Here is a 15,693-nt window from a genome sequence, read left to right as displayed (position 1 = left end):
TCTGTGGGAGCCCTTATACTCCTGACAAATTCCCTACTTAATATCCATTTCTTCTATGTCATTAATCATAATGCTCTTCTATTTAATTTATCAGCTCACAATGCATTTGGGAATCCTTGCCAATACTTTCTTTCTCCTCATTTTGAGAAGCGTGATTTGTGTAACCTTCAATAGTATTCCTGACATTACTGAAAGCTCCCTTTTAAAATTGGAAATTATGGGTGTGGATACACGGACCCTTTCTTCTGTTACTAATGGTTCCTGTTGCCATGTGTGCTAATACCCATCTTGTACTATCCACCTTTTCCCATGGTGTAGGTACTTACATGAAGCTCTTTTTATGACACCTGCAGGTCTACTGCTTGCTCATATCAAACTGACTGTCCGATGGAGGTGGAGCACATGCTCTCGGAATGGTACCTTACAGGTATTGAGTTGGGCTGGTTCTGCTACACAGGAACACAGGAATCTCTTCATGTTTCTGCATTTTTTCCTGAAGCTTTCCAAGTCCTTTAGCAAGTATTTTCTGTGGGTTTCTTTGCTTTTAAGCTACGCCTATAGTCATGAATTCTGACTGTTCATGTATCAAGCCTGATGCATCTCTTTCAGCTTTAGCAGACACCCTTTTTGTTTGGATGGTTTTGATAGCCACAGTTGTCCTTGACTGAGTCATTGCTTGCTGATGTTGAATTTAACAAAACTGAAGTGGCCGATGAGGAGTACTTTCTATAAGGACTGGATTTCATTAAACACTCCAGTCTGCTTGCTGAAAAGCTGAAGCTTCTAGAAACAACACCAGTAAGGTTTGTTATCTTTTTTTAACAACTCAGTGCTTCTAGAAACCAGCACAGTCCTCTCCAAACTGCATTTTCTCACTACTTACGCAGTCTATGTGAGCTACTGCCAATGCCTTTACAACATTTTAACTTCGAAATCACATAGGAAAAAAAAAGAAATTCAAAAGTAGTGTGAACTAGATTTAGATGAGTTAAAGCAAGCCCTTAAAAATAACTCTTGGATGCTGTGCTTCATCCCACTATCACAGATTCTGTATTAGAAATACTCTTGAGGAGTGCATAAATTTTGTTTGAAGACCAAGTGCAGATAAGGGAACAAGCCAGGCAGAGGCTGTGGCAGGTTTTCTGTTTTGCATTTGTTTCTCCCTGGTATAAATCAATGATCCTTGACAGATTTTTGCCTTTCAATGCAATTCTGTGCCTGTAACATCTTGTCTCCAGCCACTTTTGTACTTGCATCCGCTTACCAAGGCTTTGATTCAGCTCACGCTGCTGACAGCAGGTGTTGAGAGTACGGCCTTGACTGCTGCACTCTTCAGTGCTGAGATTTTTGCACATGGTCCCTCACTGTAAGAAAAGTGCCAAACCCTTCAACATAAGGTGCAACAAGCAGCTATATGAAGGTGAAACTTGGTAGAGCTTTAACCTTAAACTTAGCCTTAGTTCAGTAATGCTCCAAGGAGGTGTTGCATTTTTGGGTGCAGTGGGTTGTGGTTTGGCTTTTTTGGTCATCAACTGAAAAGATATAATATAAACTGTCTCAGTCAAATTACACCACATTTTATGGCTTGGAAACTGTATTGCCAACATACTTTCATATATTATTTGTGCTGTTGTCTTTTTTTTGCTGCTCATCCCATTACAGTTAAAAAAAATACCTTTTATGAAGCTCTCCTAATGCCCTGTCAATATTCTTGAGTCTATTCTGCTTGGACGTTTTCGTTCTTCGCAGTCAGTGAATCCTCCACCTCAATTTATGATTAACTAGTTCATTATCTAGTGTAATATTTTGTTGGTTTAGACTATATCCTATGAGCTTTCATGACAACTAATCTCAATTCAGATGTTCAATCTCATATGTGGTTTTAGTGTGAGATGCTTTAAGAGTTTATTAAAATTGTTTGGGGAATTTGCTGTATCATTTTCTCTGCGGCCTCCGCTACTGTTTCTGAGCTCAGCAAAGCTATGCCAACATGAACAGCAGTGCCTCATTTTCTTTGAGAGGGGGGAAATCAGAAATTCCTTATTTAGCAAATTATAGTTAATGTTCCACTATAAAAATTAAGTATGATCATATTTAATAAGAATATCTCGTGTACACCTTAAATTTTACGGGGCATATTCTCCATTCATTTCACATGTGATTACTCCAATATGACATTAACTGGAATTCTGTGTAAAGGCTGAAGAAAGACCATCAGTGGTAATGTAAATTGAAACAAATCTCTGATACAATACAGCTTTACAGAAAGTGTCATTCAAGGAACACTGCTGCAGTATCCAATTATTCTGTGTCATTAATGACTACAGGATTCTCTGGATAGTTAATAATTACATAGTAGGATGGTATAATATAGTGTTTCTCGTGAATGGCATGTTGGGATACATGAAGGCAGTAAAAAAATATTATCAGCTAATAATTTTACGTAGCAAATATTTGGAATTGGTTACATAAGATGGACTGAACTCTGTTGCAGACTCACAGCCCACCACAGTGAAATGGGAAGGGATATCTTCAATGTAGTTTACAGCACCTATAAAAAATGATTGGGAAATTTATAAGAAAGATATTAGTTTCTGACTTGTATATCTCAGCCAGCTGAGCTAGAGACAAATTACAAGAACAGCAAGGTCTGAGTGCTTCCTTATGCAATCAGGAAAAAAATTCCTCTTTCTGATGACAGACAGCTCAGTGCTCTGTCACTGTAGTTCAGCTGGAAAAGGCAGAAATGGGGGATGCTGAGGAGCAGCTCACTTCTCCTTGCGGCTCCTGGATGGCTCTGTGACCAGTGCTGCTGTGCTCTGCACAGCCACGCGCCAGGGCCCCCTCGCCAGCTCCCTGATGTGGGTCTCCATAGCCACAGCACAGACAGAAGCCTCCCTCACGGTAAGGCTTTCCAACATTTATCTTTAAGATGAAAAGATCGTTCTGCTCTATTCATCTATGTCCTCGCTTTACAATGGTACCTATAAATGTTATTTTTAAAGCAATCTTCCTAAATGATATCATTTCCCTGATTTCATTTACCATAACAGCTCTGGTATTAGCATCAGAGAGAAGAGCATGGGGTAAGGGGGCAGGGGATGCTTAAGTTGGCCTTATTGCTGGGAGAAATACTCATTTATCTCAGCTTTGTTGATGCTTTCCTCCTTGAAAGCGCTACTTCAGAACTCACGTCTTCTCTAGGGCCTCAAGTGCCAGCCCTCCTTTGTTACAATAGGATTTTAAACAGTGGGAAAACAGTCATATACACCCTCAGAAGGAGAAATACAGCAACCGGTGGTTCTTCTGTGCCTTTTCGTTCTGTCACAGTTTATTTCTCTAAATGATGCTTCATTCTCTTTCTACCTGATGAAATCCACTTACAGAATTTAACTCAAGTTTCTTAAACACACACATACAAAGACTGGGATTTGCTTAGACTAAACATTTGTTCCCTTTTTAAATGGAGTTAATTGCCAGTTAGCTTGGTCAAATTTATGGCAGTGAATGCAAATTATTTAAGGAAACAAATGGCTGTTTCCAGTCTCTGCTTGTTTTAAGGCAAGCCAGGATGAGGTGCAAGCATTTGTGTCTTGAAAGAAATGATTGCAAAGGGGATAGATTTGCATTTGTTGTCATGTGTTAGCTATTTCATGTCAAATGGCAGCCAATTAAATAAATGCAAAAGAGAACTGAAGCATCTGGTGTAGGTAAGTTTTTCATTGAAAGATGAGAAGTTTCAAAGAGAATGTTTCCACATGCGGGAAGGCATCAGTCAAATGTAAATATGAGACGGTAGTGGGGTGGGAGGGAGCAACTGTGTTATGCTGTACCTTGAAATGCTTACAGCACTCAGATTGGGAGTTATTTTGGCTATTGTAGGGTTTGGCTTACTGTACAGAAGTAAGAAATTCAGTATTATTGAAGTTTATTTTAAAAAATTAAAAAAGCCAACCTAGTCCTGGGATTAGAATATAGCATGATTTGAGGTCTCTACAATAAAATTTAATGAGATTGCTGTAGCATTCAAGACCTCATTTTGTAGTAAAGCTGTCATGCAGATCTGTATTTCCCAATCTGGGATAACTAAACTTCATATTTTCAGCTGTTGTGGAAAAGCATTGAGAGGCAGAAGCAGAGGGAGGTGAATGATTCTGTTACTTTGCAGGTAAGTGTGACTGATAAACCTATAATGAAGACAACAAATGTATTTTTTATTTTTAAATGCTAACAATTTCTACAGGTCAAGTTAATTCTCTTAACTATATGAAAATATGGGAAGGAGAAGGGAAGGGAGTACTTTGCAGCAGGACTAATAGTCACAGTATTATTTATGCAAAGATCAAAGGAAATAAATTTTGGGCAAGTAAAAAGACTTCTTGGTAAAAAAAAAACAGGCAGTGGAAGAGAAGTATTCTATATTGCTCTAAGGATTCTGAAAATAAGTGCAGAGCAAGGAGGAAATAGAGGGGGAATATTTTCCTGGTTTTATCTGTGTTGTGAGGAGAGCAGCTTTTTTTTCCTCTTTTCGTGCTTATTTCCTGCTCCCAAAATGGCATCACATTTCCAATCTCAGTTTTCCCTCTTAGCTGTGCTTCAGAAATGCAGTGGGTGGTCTTGTATTGTAAACTACATCACTGAATTGATCCCATTTATCACACTTACTTCACAAGAATATTTAAGTTCTCTTTACTTTGAGAAAAAGAATGGAAACCTTTGTGAAGCACAATGTGTATGTCCTATGTAATAAATTACAAACACTCAGTGCATAAACTTTAAAGTTCTGGGAAATGGTGCATTTAAGCCTTAGAATGTTCCCCAGAGAGTGAGGGAGAGCATCACCGCCTGGGCCTGTTCTAGAGCCCTCCAAAACCCCACCAGGCACTGCAGACTGAAAGGGAGAAAGTGATAGTGAAACCAGTGAAGCTGTAAAAAAAACTTTAATCCCAAAAGTTAATTTTTTAGGAAGTGTTACATTGAAAACAATGGAGTTCATGGAAAACAATTCCTGGAATCACTGACTTTTTTTGTTACAAAAGCCCAGAATGGTACAAATGCATCGCTTGAAGTTTAATATACTGATCTCTTTCAGAAAAGAAAATTATATCCTCTTACACCAATGTGGTAATATATATATTATACAGTGTTTAAAAGATGACAGGCTAGTGAACAGTACTTAAAATGAAGGATGAACTTTTATACTTGTTGCCTTAGAACCAGACTGCTTCTGAGAATGCTGTTTCCCAATTGTTTATTCAAAAAAAGAAGCTTACACTCAGAAAAAAAAAGCTTTTTGACAAACTTATTTTTCAGCAATCACTGAATAACTCCTAATGTGTCTCACTGAAGTTTAGTCTTGTAATACATTGCTATTTTGTCAGTACTTTAACATGCATGCAAAACCCTCAGTATGTGAAGATGCAAAGAAGAAAAATGCGTCTTTTTAAATATTTGCTGAAACTCAGGTCCTTGCTTTGTGCTTCCTGCAGTATTATTCTCTTCTGACTAGTGTTCTCACTGCTTTTAGCTGTCGCCTGTACATTTTAAGTCCAATAGAAATGATGCCACATTGTGCACTCTTCCTTTTTAATCCAGTATAAAGAATCAGATAAGTACTTGCCTTGATTTTTCCTGAGTTTGTTTGTGGCAGTTTTGGAGTGCAAATTATCTTGAGTTTGGCAGGTTTTTCAGGTGCCATGTAGCTGTATCTGAATTCAGAATTATCCAAGCTTTTTGATCAAATTATCGTAACGTGATTCAGTATACCAGGGTACTCTGGGGTATGCATGCTTGGAGTGTGCATATTTGTCTTTCTTCTCTGCTATTTATATAGATTCTTCCAAATTTTCGCTAGGATGACAATGTTTGTAGTTGGCCTAGTTTATTTAATATTAGATTATTTCAGTGTACCATAATTGACTCTTTCCTGAGATGCCATGTAAGATGCCTGAAGTCTTTCACATGTGTTATTTAAATATTCGATTTCTTCCATTAGTTTGTCTGCATGTCCTTTTTCACTTTTCAGCGATAACTTCAAATGTTATCAAGCCCTGTAATATTCTGTAAATCTACTGAAAGAGACCAGCAGGTACTTACCAAGAAGCTAAATGGGGAGTGTCAACCAGGTATAACGGTGCTAAAGTTCAAAAACATTAGGTTGGTGCAAAACTAATTGCTATTTTAAACCACCAACTTTAAAGCAGTAGATCTCAGCTTTAAATAAATTTTTTTAGTTGAAATAAAAAACATTAGAATCTATGCAATTTTGCCAACAACAAACAAGTCAATTCCAGTAGCACAGAATTCTGAAGTCCTGGAGCTGATGAATTCTTCAAAGGCATTTTGAGCTGCTGCTTGGTTACGGAAAACCTTCTCTTGTAGGAAGATGTTGAGATGCTCAAAAATGTGGTAATTGGTTGGAAAGAAGGCTGGTAAGTGAGCTGTGTGAGGTACAACTTGTTAGCCCAGTTCAAGCAGTTTCTGCAGTCATTTGCAAGACATACAGTCACGTATTGTCATGGAGAACTGGTTCTTTTTTGACAGACTGATGTAGGACATAAACATTGTGGTTCTTGGTGCATGTTGTCCATTTCCTGGCAGTATTTCCCTGCTGTGATGCTTTCTCCAGGATTTAAGAAGTTGTAGTGGATGTTTCTACTTGCCAACCACCAAACCTTGACCATAACCTTCTTTTGATGCAGCTGTGGTTATGGGAAGTATTTTGGTGCTTCACCTCAGTCCCATAACTATGCAAAATGCCTTTGGTTTTCATATAGAATCCATTTTTCATCATGTCACAATGCGATGCTGTAATGGATAGGTTTTTCGTGCAAAAGAAACGCAGAGTGGACTTCATTCGCCATTTCATGGCAATTTTTCTTTGTTTGGTTCAGCTCTTGTGGCATCCATCTATCAAGCTTTTTTGATTTTCTTGTTTGATGCAAATGTTGAACACCTGTTGAATGGTCAAAGTTTAGTTCTTCTGCAATCTCAAGTTGTTTTGCATGGGTTCACTTCAATACTGGCCTTTGATTTATTGTCATCTATTGCAGAAGGATGTCTGTGAATCTCCTCATCTTCAAGGCTTTCGTTTTTATTACAAAAGCTTTGGAACCAATGTCAAGTTTTGTGCTTGATGTGCCCTGGCCAAATAATTGACTGATATTGCTGTCAGTTTCTGCTGCTTTACAACCCCTTTTGAACTCATACAGCAGAATTGCTTGAATTTGCTTTTTTCCCCCCATTGACAGGGTAATATAAAAAAAGAATAAACAGTGAAACCAAAACCATTAGTGTGAATAAGTACACTGAATTTTGTGCTTTAAAATGGTATACCAGGTGAACACAGTTAAATGAAAGTTCAATACAAAATAAGCATCATAGTTTACAATGAATAACAGAAATTATTTTTGCACCAATACAATAGCATCTTGCAGGGGGCTCAGACTTCACTGTTGTGTGATAACATAGCAGAAAGGGATTAGACAGGATGGGAGGAGAAAAGGCTCTGCAGTGATTTTTGTCAACAGGATGAAACAATGAGGCATCAGTAGTTTGAACACTGTTGTCAGCTATTTTCTTTTTGTGCCAGTTATAATTTTAATATCAGACAAATTCTGCTATATCCTTGCCTTGGTTTAAGGTCTCTCTTCAACATTATTTCTGTGCTATTTAATAAATTCCTTCCACAAACTTTATCCAGACCTCGGGATGAAAGTAGAATGTGCAAAATTACTTAAATATTAGAGAAATGCTTGTATTGCAAAACTGGGATAGGAATCCATCATCAGCATTATTTGAACACAGAGATATTTTTTGAATGTGGGGGAAAGGTGGGTGGTGAAGAGCAGAGGATGAATCCACGTATTGATTTCCTAATTACAAGCAGGTCATGTCAGACACTATAATCAATAAGCTGTTCACTCACATTTCTGCATGACTGGAGCATACTGTGAGTTATCATGGTGTATATTTTTATTTAAACAGCTGTGTAGATGACCTTACATAAGGGTCAAAGCTGCTGAGCTAAAACATATTGCAAGTGAAATTTCAAAAGGACATCTGCTATCTAGTGAAATTATACTTCCATGTGACTAAACAATTTAAGGTAAGTACTATAGCCAAGAATCAAAACGGAATCTTTTTTCCCCAAGTGATTAAGTACAAATTCTTCACACTGTAAAAATATTTCTCCAAGTTCATTCAAGCATCTAACCATCTGACTGGATCACAGCCAGAAGCTAACTGAACAAACTTGTGCCTGTATAGGCTGGAAGGAATGAAAAAAACCTGTTGCTGGAATGTGTAGTTTTGAGAAAAGAACTAATTCAATTACTCTTTAAATACAGATTGCTGGAGTCTATCTCTTTTAATTTTTTAACCAGAGTAACAGAACAGCATCCAAAACTGGGAGGCAAAAGCAGAAATATCCAACATGTATTCTCGAAAGCATTTTAGGGAACACACACGCCTCCCCGATCTTCTTTAGCAGGCTCACGTACATTCATTAGGTTATCAAAAGACTAAAATATGCCAATGAATACTGTACTCTTCTTTCCTCTGTTGGACATCAAATAGATATTGTGTTCACAGGGGAACTCAAGATTCCGGGGTATCAGTCAGATGTCAAATATTTCTGTGCTTGGGAAGACAATTTATCTTTTTGGTGGGGATTTTTTTTTAATTGCTCATTAAAATTTTTGAGAATAAGAGGATGGACACTAACACTTCTGCAAAACAGGAATTGTGTTACTGATCTGAAAAACCGAACACAGTACTACAAATATCAGACACTGTTCTGAAGTTTACTAGAGGCGTCCTACTTGGTAATGCTACAGGTGGTGATGCATCAATTTAACCTCAACCACCAGAATTAGAAACCGCTTCAGCTCAGATGCTATTTGCATTAAAATGTTGCAGTGCATTGGCTAATAAATCCTGCTTCTAATGAGGGGTAGCAGTTAAGCCTATCCTTTCCATTAGGACTTCAATATGTTGAAGTCTTCAAAACAAAGAAGTGCCAAGGTGACTATTTAGATATAAGGAAGAATTTCTTCACGCTGAGGGTGGTGAGGCACTGGTCCAGGTTACCCAGGGAAGCTGTGTCTGCCCCATCCCTGGAGGTGTTCAAGGCCAGATTGGATGGGGCCTTGGGCAGCCTGGTCTGGTGGGAGGTGTCCCTGCCCATGGCAGGGGGTTGGAACTGGATGATCTTTAAGGTCCCATCCAATCCCAACTAGTCTATGATTTACCCCAAAATTATACTCAACAAAAGTAACTGTCTCTACAACAATTTTTCAGTATTTAGTTTAAATAGTTCTTCACAGGAGAATTTGGTTTGGATCCATAGGAAAGTGGGGAGAATGAAGGGATATGTATGTCATCTCACAGACCAAGCCCGCTCTTGCTAAGTCAACTAGCACGACAACCGTGACTTTAGTAAGAATTCGGCTGGCTCCAAAATAATTGAAGCTGACAGCCAGTATGGAACTGAAGCACATCTGCCTCATTCGAGCAGGAGAGCTGTTCAGGAAATTAATATTGCTGTGTACTGCATTTTAGGAATTAACTAGCTGTGATAGAGAAAACATGGATCTAAGATGACAGCTGCAGAGCAGGAAGGTTGTATGCTAAAAGGAAACAGGCTTGCTGGAACAAGTAGTCTTTATTGTTCCTGTTCATTCTTTATGGCTAGACTTGCATCATCTGACTTTTTGAGTTAATTTATTCACTACTTATATTGCTTGTGTATTTAGGAAAACAGAATTTAGTTATCAAGGCACCAAGAACTATAGATTTTAAAAAAGAATATGCTCGTATGCCTAAAGTGAAATAACATGTGCTTAAATACTCCATTGAATTGGATGCAGAATGTTCAACATCTCATGGGACTAATCTCCTGACAAGTGATTCCTTTGCTGCATGTATCTGGAGACTAGTTCTAGCTAGTTAATGTACAAGTACCTTATTACTGCGTAAATTGTTGAAATGGCCAAAATCACCATGCTAAGAAGTTAATTCTAGTCACATATAGAAAAATGAGAGTCACGTTTCCATTCCCTTGATATTTACTTTTGAACAGATTATGGCAAATTATGTTGCATTGCTTTGTGATATATAGAACTTGAGGGACTTAGTCCAAGTACAGTTTATTTAATTTTCAGATGTTAGATCTCAGCTATTGCAAGTTGTTATGGTCACCAATTTATTCATATTGGAGGTTTATATATTTGTAAATGAATTACACAAGGGTTTTTTAGGAAATAAAAAACCAACATACTTTAAGATTAATAGACCTTCTGAATTGTACTGGGAGGGAGAAAACAAATACAAAGAATTGAAAATGTGCTGCATATGTGTATACCTACCTATTCAGCTATTTGTTTTAACATCTGAAAATATTATTTGTAACTTACGCTTCTTGCCTTCAGCTAAATCTCTAGAATATAAAGAAAAACTAGGAAGTAAGAGGAGAAAGATTAATATTGTAGCTCTGGGAAACAGACAAAATGATATTTAGAAATATAATTGTAACATCTTTCATACGTGGGGGGACTCAGGTTTCCTTTGCTCTGCTGCACTAAAAGGCTTTGTAATGATAAGAGATCTGAGTGTAAGTTAATGTCTTAAAATTAATTTTATCTATAGAAGGTTTTAACTTAAAAAAAAATTCTAAAAGCTGATTTAGCAATCTAAAATATTTGATACAAAAAGTGGAGAAAACCTGAAATTATCATAAAGGTTGTTTTTTAATTTGGAAAAAAAAAAAAGAAAGAAAGAATGAGATATAGATGGAAAAATATGTTAGCTAAAGCAGTGAGCAGGCACTGGAAATTCTGAGGACAAGGACATAAGGATGGCAGAGGAGGACAGCAAAGTGAACACAAGCAGCTGCAGCCTTGAATTGACAGTGGAGGTGGTTCAGTTGTGAGGGAAGGATGGCTTATTTTATCAACTGCTCTTCTTCTCCTCAAAGGAGCATTGCCAACAAATAACAACCACGTTATGCACTGAGTGCCCACTCACCAAGAGTCTCATCAAAGATCGAAACAATTTTCTTAGGACTGCAAGAAATTTTGTGGTTCTTTAATCTGGAGAAGTGACACTGGACTGATGTTACACCAGTGTGTTGTCACTTCATGTGACACAAGTGGTGTTGTCACTTCATGAAAGTTTGCAGGGGAAAAACTGAAGATCACAATTTAGATACGGATTTGGACAGCTCGAGGTATCTGGAGGTACATTAAATAACTACCTTTAAAATATCTGCATTAATTGAATTATATTAAGAAAATATTAATAATAAGTAGTGATTTGTGTGCCGATGTGATTGATCCTGAAAAGTATCAATCATATAATGCCATATGGTGATGAAAGAATGGCACCTATTTCAATTACCAGCACAGCATTAGAATAATAGAATCATAGACTCATTAGGTTGGAAAAGACCTTTGAGATCATTAACTCCAACCCTACCTGTCTACTACTAAATCATGTCCTCAAGCACCTCGTCTACCCGCCTTTTAAACACCCCCAAGGATGGTGACATTAGTATCAACCTGATTCCCATTTTTGTAGCTTTTATTTTGGAACTCTGAGGGAAGTTGTAATGTTGCTGGTTTGGAAGGCATTCAGGTGTCTGAAGCTGGAGATAGACATCTGCTGTGCTGAACAGACAGATTCGCTAAGCAAAGCAGATCAGACTGTGGGCCAGAATCTTGGTGTTGCTGAAGGTCTAGTTGTATTCATAGCTACATATTCACAGATCACACAGAAGTGATCACAAAGCCATCCTAAAGAACGTGGTATCTGGATTTAGGCCAGCTGCCCTTCATTTTATAGCCCTCCCTTCTTCCTTTCCTTTTTCTCCCAAGTTTTCTTTTCTCTGGCTAATGGATCATAGTTAGAAGTCAGAGAAGATGGGTGTCAAGCCAGAATGTCCCTATTTGCAGCAGCAAAGTCTACCCTGCAAAATCAGCATCAGGAATCAGTGTTGCAAGTATGAATTGCAGGGACTCGTCTGTGACTGTGCCCAGGTGGAGACATATAAAAGTTTTGCAAGGTTCAGTTTAGCTTATGGTGTCCATCTTGCCTAAACTTATCAAACAAAGCCGATTCTCTTGTGATCTCAATTTGTTTACAATTAATTTAATTAAGTGATTATTTTTCTTGTTGTTAGAAAATGATTAAGGATTAATTAATTATTTTCTCCTTGCAACATTACCTCTCTCCCGCCTCTCCATCCTGGCATAGTTGTGATACAAATCTGTCATGCTTCTGAGTCCTAGAGTGTACATTTAAAAAAAAATGCTTATTGTAGTCTTAGACCAGGATTCCATGAATCCAAAACTCATTAAATAAATTCTGTTAGTTTCTTTTTTTTTTTTTAAAAAGAGCTTTTCCTGAAAGGTTATCTAATTGTTTTCCTACTTACTGTCTATTGATTATACTACTATATTTCAAGTAATTCTTCATCTGATTACCTCTAAGCACTACAATTATGGCTAATTATCATAATACATATGTTGTATAACTTCATTATGTCCATTAGTGACTCAAAATACAAGCTGAAATAACTGAAAGCAGAGTCTGGACCGCTATAATTTGGTTTACTACAATGGGAGTGTGACGTAAGGCAGTTTTCGTCACGTCATGTGAAAGAATGTGCACTTTTATTAAAACAGCTTTTCTCACAGCAGATGAAGGCTGCAGTGAGTAGTAAAGTAGCTTGGGCACTAAACAAGACTTGAAAGTCCTTGCTGTAGTCACAAAAATCCCCTGGAGTTCTTGTTGCTTTATTATCAAGAGTGATATTAGATTACCTGACATCGAGATCTCATCTCTCAATGTAAGCCTTCCAGAAAGCAATTGAGTAAAGCTTAACTTGGGTTCCTTCAGAAGGGAATGCGGAGCATCTGCTTCCACTGACAGGAAAAGGGTCTCTGGGGGCTTTGCTAACTAGATTTCCTGGTAAAATTAGATAACTAAATTCAGATGGGAGTAATGCTCCTTTTCTCCTAGGTGTTCAAGCACAGAGACAAATTTCTGTAGTGAGACTTCCTCAGGATTAAGGAAAAATAGTTTCTTCAGACATGGCATACAATGCTGTGACTTTCATATGCTTCACTCGAGTGTGATTTTACTTCAGTAAGACACTCTGTTTTGACGTTCTCTTATGTTATCAGATATCTGGACAAGGTCTATAACTAACGAGTCTGTGCCAAGGTATGTCTATGAAAAACAAAATGTGAACTTCATAGCTCTTCCTCTTTTAATCCAATAGAAAGTGTTTGTCCAGCTACCCAGTGACAGGGAGGATTAATCATATAACATGGCATGCTTTATAGAAACAATTCAGGTACCCCCTCAAAAAAAGAAAAGCACGATGCCATTTTAGATGTTGAGGTATCCTGTCTGGCCGCTGCTCGCTGCCTCAGAACAATTTAGACCTGCATGTCATTGCCCGTCCTGCAAAGGTGTCACTAATAACCTAGGATGTCTCAAATGTCATTACACAAACACATTTGAGCACTTGAATCTCACCTTCTCCACCTAGAATACAAATATTTCATGAGATCAATACAAAGTGGTGTGAGATAGTGGCAATGAGGTGTTCCATCCTTAAGAAAAGCAAACCATGCTTACATTCGATGGAAACCTATGAGCAAATCTTCTAAACTATTATTTAGTTGGTTTGGTTTGGGGGATTTTTTTGCAAATATAGTCAGGAAGCAAAGTAATAGCAGCTTTGCAAAACAATCAAACATCTAAAGCAAAACAGGTTTTTGTTGTTTTTTTCTTTTTTTTCTTTTTTTTAAAAAAGCAGTTATTTGGAAACGAGAGCAATTTTGATACTATTATGATGTGTTGTATTATGCATCAGAGAATTTTGACATCAATGCATAAATTTCAGCTGGAGCATATGAAATGTCACAATTCACACCAAACCAGCTTTTGATTTGTAATGGATTATCTCCATTGGAATGTTTAACAGTTTATAAAACTATCACATCCAAAGCTTCAATAATAAATGAGACTGTTTACACAAAATATCTTGAACTGAAAAGCAGTGGTCTTCAAGTTTAGTTAAAACAATAAACTGAATTCAGATATGCATAAAGACTAAGAGTTAGGGTTTTTTTTTTTTTTTGTAAAGTTGACATTTACTGCAGAAACTAAACAGCATACAGCATCCCTATGTACAATTGTAGCATCCATTTACAGCTGTTTCAGTAGCAGAAAACAAATGCAGCATCTGAAAAGAAAACAAACTATTCAAAAGCTATAAAGTCATGTAATTTGTTCAAATCAAAGACTGAGGGCTACTTTACAGTTAATTTAAAATCAATGGACTTCAGCCATTTTTATGTTGTGTTTTATTCTTCCTTATGAGACAGTTAGGTGGATGCTACCTGAAAAACTAAAGCTTGTTAGAAGTTTAGCTTTGACTGAATATCCTAAAACATTGATATAGGACTGACAAGAGGATGAAGATGTACCAGAAAAGTGAGGTTTCGTGAAACAAAATTTTAATTATGATTGCATTTTTAATTATGAAGATGATTTTTAATTATGAAAATTTTCACTTATGAAGATTTTATGACCTGAAATATTTTGAGGAAAACAAACTTACCCTCTGGGGAAATGTTTGATGGATCAAAACCAGCTTTCCTCTGGAAAAAAATTCCAATGGAAAACGTGCAGTATTTCCATCTTGTGATGCTTTGTTCATTTAATATCTTTGTCATATTGTGCTGCTAATTTCAGCAACCCTCAGTTCTGTTGCCATAAGGTACAATAAATCACATTTGGAAAGTTATCTGCAAAGGAAATGTTCCTCCCAATTTAGTCAAACATCTAAAGCTCAGTTGGCAATAAATATACGTTTCTTGGTACTTACTACACCCCTAATGTAGACTACAGGATTCTTCAAAAGAAGCTCACACCTGGGCCAGGAAAAGGTCTTTCACCGTTGTACGCTCAACTTCTGGAAATATGTTCTCCAGAGAAATGTTTAGAAAAAACAAGAAAGATGTTAGAAGCATTTAATCACCAAAACTAAAATATGCTCTAATTTAACATGGCGAGAGTATTGCCATTGCTCTCAATGAAGCCAGAATTAGGATGCCAGACTGGACTTAGCTGCCTTTTATAAAATGAGGCCTGGGTTTTCTTGCAGACAGTTCACAATCAAGTCTAAAGCCAAATCTCTGGTCTGCTACCTGTTACTGACAAGAAAGAAATGCAAAACTTGAAGCACTAACAAAAAGATTTTATTCCATCTTTTTTAAAGAAAAAGCTAGTATTTCAACAAATACGAAATAAGTATTTTCTCTGTGATACTTGTTCTTTTCTGAACTAGAAATTCAAAATTACACTTTGTATCACTTAGTACAATGTTTCTGTACCAACAATAAAAAGCTTTAATAATTTTAAATAAATCTATCAGAATCTATCTACTCTGAAGTTTTCTGCCTTTGGCATAAATAATTGAATAGATACATAAATATATGGAAATGCTGAATGTAATTGTAATATTTATAAATATCCTTGGCCTAATCCAAAGGTTATTTTGCTTCAGTAAATGTCTCCCTGTTGTCAAGGGTCCTGAATCCAGCTCTATTTCTCTGACCTGGCAAAACACTTAAACTAGCACTTAACTTCAAGCACGGGAAGAGAAGACTGGTATCAAAA

The 15,693-nt window shown here is 37.0% G+C and overlaps 1 long non-coding RNA gene across 1 annotated transcript in view; it reads left to right on the top strand.

The window, feature by feature from the left end:
• The first annotated feature begins 2,667 nt into the window (after nucleotides 1–2,667).
• Nucleotides 2,668–15,693, top strand: part of LOC128852598 (uncharacterized) — a 29,906-nt gene continuing 16,880 nt past the window's right edge. The window contains exons 1-2 of the long non-coding RNA XR_008450576.1: nucleotides 2,668–2,904; nucleotides 4,106–4,168. This is a non-coding gene — a long non-coding RNA (uncharacterized LOC128852598). The remainder of the gene's footprint in view (nucleotides 2,905–4,105; nucleotides 4,169–15,693) is intronic.

The sequence above is a fragment of the Cuculus canorus genome, chromosome 6, assembly GCF_017976375.1.
Source record: "Cuculus canorus isolate bCucCan1 chromosome 6, bCucCan1.pri, whole genome shotgun sequence".
In the NCBI taxonomy this organism is placed as follows: domain Eukaryota; kingdom Metazoa; phylum Chordata; class Aves; order Cuculiformes; family Cuculidae; genus Cuculus; species Cuculus canorus.
Note: the sequence above shows the minus strand (reverse complement) of the source record. Positions and strands in the feature narration are given on the sequence as shown.